Genomic DNA, 7341 nt, shown 5'->3' on the forward strand with positions numbered 1-7341 from the left:
ATACTATGCCTTTCAAATACATATCAACTCTTGCTGTTGATTGTTCAAAACAAACGGCAACGAAAAATTATCTTCTCTTAAACTTAAAAGGATGGCGTCAACCCACCTAAAATACCCTAAAATACATTAATAGTGAGTAGAGGTGGGCATAAAACTCAGTTTTGAACTCGACCTAGAATCGGACCCGGTTCCGTTGAACTAAGGGTGTTCACGGTTCAGTTTTCACGGTTTTTAGGTCAAACCGGGAACCGAACCGTGTGTTGGCTTTTGATTTTTGGAAATTATAATTTTATAGCATTTATTAAAAGATGTGATCATTATAGTATATTGCTATGTAGCATGGGAGCGGGTACAGGACTAGGGTACGGGTACTGGGAACGCCAAAACTTGAAAAACTAAGATACATGTACGGCAAAAAAAATTTTAAAAAATAAAAATATATTAAACAAGTCCAAAATCGATATATATATAGAAGTATAAAAATATAATAAAGAAAGTTTATAAAGTTATTATTTGTACTGATTCATAAACCAATATTTATATTTCTTAACTTTTTTTCCCGAACGACATTTATATTTATCAACTTTATTAAGAAATTTTGATTTACAAGAACTTATATTTATGGTGAATTAAATAGAGTAATCTATCAAAGTTTAATAAAAATATATAAACTCATTTTATACTAAATGGAATAAGGAGAGAAATAAAAAAACTAAATAAACATCTATGCTCTTCTTTTTTCAAGGTTGAGAATTGTGCTTTCTTTTTAAATATTATTTATTTGTTTCTCCTTCTTCATTTACCCTTCTTGTATTAGAGCAATAAGTTGTTTCCGAATGACACTGAAGCCACTGGAAAACTTTTCCGACCTTGTTTTCTTCACCCATACAACCCTAAAAATAATACGAGACGTCCATGAAACGGTTTTTTACCGTCCCCAAAGGTGTGGAATCGTTGGTTGACCGTCCCCATTTAACGGGGTCGTTTAGGAAATGTTTCTAACGCGTTTCCGTCCCCACGCCGTCCTCGGGACCGGTATGCAACTCTCCAAGCCGTCCCCGTGCATCATAGCTAGGTATATTGTACTAACGATTAAAGAAGGAAATGCATATTATAATTATTTACTCACCTTGTTGCTTACTTTCATCAAGATCAACAAATGAATGTTCAGATTCTTGAAGCTTTACTTAAGGCAAAAGATGCATGACTCTTTGATGTTAGGAAAGTCAAAAATAATACTAAGTTTAAAAAAAATAATAAAATATATCAATAGTAAGCAACTATAACAGAAAAAATAAATCAATAAATAAATATACAAAAAAAGAAAAAGAAAAGATTAACAACAATTACTAATTAATGCTTTAACCCAATAACAGTATTATTCTGAATTGTTCCGGACTTGGCAAAGGACACCCAATCGGAAATTATGAACTATAAATTGACTTGTGGAAATTATGTTATTGAGCGTGAATTGATTTGAGGTGAATCTTTGCAAAATATGTGAATCGATTTGAGGAGCTATTGAAGCGAGGAATCAAGAACCGTAGAAAAAGAAGACTCGGTTTTGAATAGGGTTTAATGAATCTTACGCAGTGTTCTAAGTTCATTTATTAAGGAAGGAAATGAGAGGAAAATAAAGTTTTTTCATTCTTATATTTTCTTTTTGTTCACTTCTCTTTTATCTCCACTTTTCCTTTCTTATAATTCTTTCAATTTGAAATGAAATAAATTTCCTTATTTTCCTTTTAGTTTTGTCTCACTTTTTCTCCTTTTCTTTTCTTTAATAATACTCAGGCACACCCTATTGTTTTTTTCCCTTCATTTTCCTTAAAAGAAACTTGAGAACACAACAAATTTTTTTACCACCTCTCTTTCCTTCCTAAACGCTCTATTCCAGATTGGAAAGAAAACATTTCCTCCAATCATGTTGAATTTAAGAGACACATGTTGCATATGTGCAGTCAAATATTGGATTGTGTGTCTTGATTTTAAAACATTACAAACCCTCATATAAATTTTATATGGTAAAGGTCCACATCCCTAGATCATAAATCGTCTAAACTGTACCTAAAATACAGATATGAATGCAAGAGCTTGTGTCATGCATGATAGTTTGTAATAAACATGACTTTATATAGAATATAAGTTGAACTCTTAATAATTATGCCAATTTTAAAAGTTATGTATATTTAGAGATCTAACGAACCGATCAAGAAGGAGTTGGTCGAAACGGCACCGCATCCAATTTAAGTAGACCGCTCCAAATTGTTGAACGAGGTTTCCATCATAGTCTTCATAGTGAAGAAAGCCGCACCTCAAACTTGGAATGCATCATCATCCTCATAATAGAGTTGCGAACTAGCGAATTTAAACGTAGCGAACACCCCATATTTGTTGGGTAATCCAAAGTATGCATGTTGACATTCGTCTTAGGAATATCAATAAGGAACCGTTGATATGCGACTAAGCTTAGTACGTCGCTTGGAGTGGAAACCTCCTCAAGAAAGTGGATTGACTTTACATACATTATTTTTTATTGATGTACGATTTCATCTGCTTATATTCCATATTAAAAATGGTTAAAAGTAAATAACGAATTTTTTGTACAACTAATTATGGGTGCATTGAATTTATTTTTGACTTGGTTCAATGTATCAGGTAAAAATATCTCTTGAGAGAAATCAATGGCCCAAAATATATAAAACAACCAATTAAGCCCAATTCATACAAAAACACCTGAATGCCCTAATATTTTCCTGTATAAAATCATGGTCGCTACAAGTAAGTTATTTTATACAACGGCTGCTACAAGCTATTTCTTCGTCTAATTATCAACATGAGGAATCAAATTGTTCGAGCTGTCAAAAGAAGGTACATGATTATTTCATTTATTTTCGTTTCTGGTATATGATCGACACGACATATCTTTCAGCAATTGGAATTAACTCATCTGCAATGTCGATTGTCCATAAACAAAAAATCTTTCTGTTATGTTGATAGAATAATTTGGCAACTGAAAGTTGATTCGATCCAAAATCGGAATATATATGTCGTGTCAATTATGATTTTATGTCCAGATTTGAGCTTAATTACCTATTTGTGTTTGATTGGAATGAAGTTTTTTGTTTACAGCGAATTCGACCTCCACGATTTTACTCCTCAAAATACATGCACGAATGAAGATGGAAATCAATGGCCAATAAAGTCTTTAAAGAAAATGGTGAGAATATAACACATATTATAACGTCACTCTGGTGGTTTATTCTATTCATGTAATTCTAATGAATGAATTTGTGAAAAATGTATATGGACAATGTTCCTACGCTTTTTCGATCGGTTGTTACACAAAATTTGCTACACATTTACTGTCATTTTTTTTAGTTTTGCTTCGCATTTGTCATGAAAACAGTTTTAAAAAAGATAATCATGAAAAAAAAACCCAGATTTTTATGCTAAAAATGCATTGTGGTATTTTTTTTATATTTAGATTGTAATCCAAATTGGACCATTTTTCAACACTTTACTTTTTTTACTCCAATAAAATATGGCCTACTGTGTTTGTTAATGAGTACCCTGTTAATGTGGCAGTGTTTTATCATCTTAGTGATGAAATATGGAGCTTTATTATTACTCTTTTGGCGACATCAGCCAATGGGGTGACTGATCTCGCCTGCTTTGCAGCCACATCTCAAAGATTTAGCCGTCTAACTCAAAACACTGCCTCGTTGAAGGCTGTAAATTTTGAGAGAAGCTCCGTGGATGGTTATTGGGCACACGGTCATTTGAAGGACCTTCTTTGCTTATGTGCTCGAGCTGAAAATCAAGCTGCTCAGTCCATGCTGGGAAAGGTTCTCCTGCATAATGATCTCTTTTTTGGGCCATCGGCAGGCATATAAAAGTGGACTTCTCCTCGCTATTGTGCTGGTGCATGACGGGGAAGAAGAAAAAAGAAGGGTGAGGGAGATATCCTTTGCAAGGAAACAGAAACGGGCCTGAGGATGATGAGATGAGATCAGGAGAGACCGAAATACGATGTATTTATAAGACGAGGATAAAATTCTCATTATAATTATGTTATGTAATTATTTAGTTTGTTAACACTTCTACCATTTATGTATTTCTTGCATTTAGTACTTAAGACTGTTTAACTGTACTCATATTAGTCTAATATGTAAACAGTGTCGGTTCATTTGTAGCTGTCTTTTACATTACATAACTGCCATCTTGGTACTGTATTTATATTGTATCACGGTGATCGCATATGACACCAAGTTCTTTCAATTATCTCTTGATCATTAGAACCAAATTTGTGAAATACTTTCGTTATATACTTTGTGAATCACTTCCAACACTTTTCTTTGTGAATCACTTCCAACACTTTTCTATATGTAAAATCCTAGTATAGTTCTTGATAGTCTAGATCTAGATCATGGGTTGATTGTCCAGATCCAAATAGAGAAAGCGAGATAGGCCCTTCTGATGGATCAAGATTACGGCGTGATATCCAAGAGAGAGTGATATCGAACTTTATTTACTCCTAAAATTCTTGTAAATCCTAGCGAAGATCTTTGATAGTCCGGATTAGAGCGCACGGAAGTGTGGTGGGCTCATAACCTTTCTTGATGCATCTTGTTCAATTTCTTCTATCCCTCGTCTGAATCTGCTCAACTTAATGTTCTTAATATTTATTAGTGCCGTGCTATTTTTATCCTGATCCATCCGATCTCGCTTTGTGTCTCTTAGGATCAGGACCTAGATTATGCCAACATTCTACTACTACTCCACTTTTACACATTATAAGCTATTGTTCAACCTTTCTGGTATTGCCATATCAATGCTACAGTTTCATCTCCATTCACTCATTCAGGTGCATATCTTACATTTATAGAGAGAAAGCTATATTGTAAGTATTTACTGTAAAATTACAAGTTTTTTTTACACCATTCACAAACAGACATTAGTAAATAAACAATGTACTGATAGATGTAATCCAATTCGAGAAGGATTTGTAGGGGCTCTTGCAATTGAATAAAAAATATACAATAGTTGTTGGTTTTAGACGAGAAATAACACGGGAATATACAGAATGTGATTGATTGCATGGAGTATATATATATATATACCGAACTGGTGCTTTGTGAATCGACATGCCAATTCACAAATGTATTAACTAAGCGGTGTTTAAACATTTGTGGGTTGCGTTTTTACTTCTTGAGTTTATTTATGACTTGGTTTTTGTAACAGGTAAAAATACCTCTTGAAAGGAATTACTGGCCCAAAAAATATACATTAAGCAATTAAGCCCAATTCTAATAAAAAATAAAAATAAAAATAAAAATAATGAATACCCAAATATATTTTGTACTAGTTAGGTACATGCGCGATGTAGCGGGATACGCACGAACGTTATCAGCGTCAGTACGTTCCTCGCAATAATACGTGCATATCCCGATGATGGTGTGTGCTTAATGTGACATTAGACGCGTAACCGGTGTTGGTAAGTGCGTCACGCAACACCTACATGCGAGTAATCTGGTACGCATAAACAAAGTCATCTGCGTAACTAATGTCTGAACGCATGTAACCGGGGACAAAAATCAAAAAGCAAAGATGAAATGTACAGTATTTTCAAGTAGACCACTTTTTAACCCAACCCGTTTTAACGCGAAACTCATTCCAACCTAATATCGTTTTAACCCAAAGCTTTCTTTGACCTCGCCTTTTTCAACATGAACCCATCGGGAACCAAACCAAATAAACCATTTTTTTGTATCGACATGTTCTGAACTTAATTTGTTATGACCCATGAGCCGAACATGTCCGATCTTTTGCAGGCACTAATTGATAATCACGTAACATGCTAATTTTTCTAAAATTAATAAATTATAGTAATATGATACTCAAATTAAAGATAATAAAATGCTTGTTTTTATTGTGCAGTTTTTTTTTAAAAATATTAACGTGTGAAAAAGTTATGGCAGCTTAAAATTCGTGGGATAGTTTGTTTAGAATAAGGGGTAAAAGTGTAAGTATTATATAAATTAACAAAAACTAATTGAAGTTGAAGTACTAAACATGTAATTTATTTTTAACATAGTTGAAGCAAACATGAAGCTAACTGTTCATTGATATGACTAAAGACAAAAGTGCCATAATATCTTATAATTTAATGCATTATGTGTTGTATCATTTGATTATATAGTATAGATAAAACCACCCTCTGATCGGATGCGCTTCTCTTCTCTTTTCATCTAAGCATCAAAAATCACGACGAATCAAAGGCTTCAACCTAACAAGAAAAGGTGATTATTATTATTATTATTATTATTATTATTATTTCATTTTCACTTCGTTTCTGGGATATGATCGCTACCTGTTATTTTCTGCTTTTGAATGTCCCCCAAAATATTATTTCTGTAACATAATCTAATAATTTTGCAACTGAAATTCAATTCAATCAGAATCGCCCTTTTCAGCACTGATTTTGATTGTGTTAGCGATGATTTTGATTTCACAGTGATTATATGTGCAAATTACATGAGCTGTATCCTTGGTGTGGTACAGTTATACATGTGTTAAGAATGGACATCAACAAACTTTTCAGAACAGAAATATATTTTTTCAATTATTATTTTGTTTGATGGTGAAGAGGTAAGTCCCAGCAAAGGTGGTTAGGACCCGCAAGACTTCCTTAAAAGGAGACGTCTGCGCAGTTGAACACGCAAGACTCCTTAAACGGACGTCTGCGCAGTTGAACCCGCGGACTTCACCATAGGGACGTCTGCGCCGCGACCTACCAAACCCGCAGGACCCACCACGCTCAGAGTTGTGACGACCTCACATGCGGTACGCAAGCTGGCCCCGCAGGAAATGCCTCCCTATGGTTTCCAAGTATCCCCTGTTCCCGCAGGTGCGGATACCCGCCATTAGGGACTGGCCACCCGCGCAGCATGGCTACACGCATAAAGGCTCCAACTCGTAATAATTCAGTAGTCACCTGAAGAAGGAATGAGCAAAGCCGGGAACATTCCCGCATAAAGGCGGGAGGGGGAAAACTCCCGCCTAAATGAGCCAGTCCGTATAATAATGGAGGATCTTTTGTGTGATACCTGACGAGGTATGGACAAAAGATCTGACCAACGATACGACAGCTCACTGACAGCAGCATGGCAGACAACACGCCACAGCACTGTGACCAATAGCCGCCGCCTGCTCACCAACTCCTGCCATATCACGTGCCTAGCCTGTAGTTGGTGGAAAAGGAAAAGTGAACAGCACGCCTGGTCACTGTCAGCCGCTGCCTATCCACCAATTACCAGCAGAGCACGTGCATAGGCCACA

This window comes from Bidens hawaiensis, unplaced genomic scaffold (assembly GCF_021521415.1).
Source record: "Bidens hawaiensis isolate Kalapana, Puna unplaced genomic scaffold, B.hawaiensis_p1.1 tig00000458_1, whole genome shotgun sequence".
NCBI classification, from domain to species: Eukaryota; Viridiplantae; Streptophyta; class Magnoliopsida; order Asterales; family Asteraceae; genus Bidens; species Bidens hawaiensis.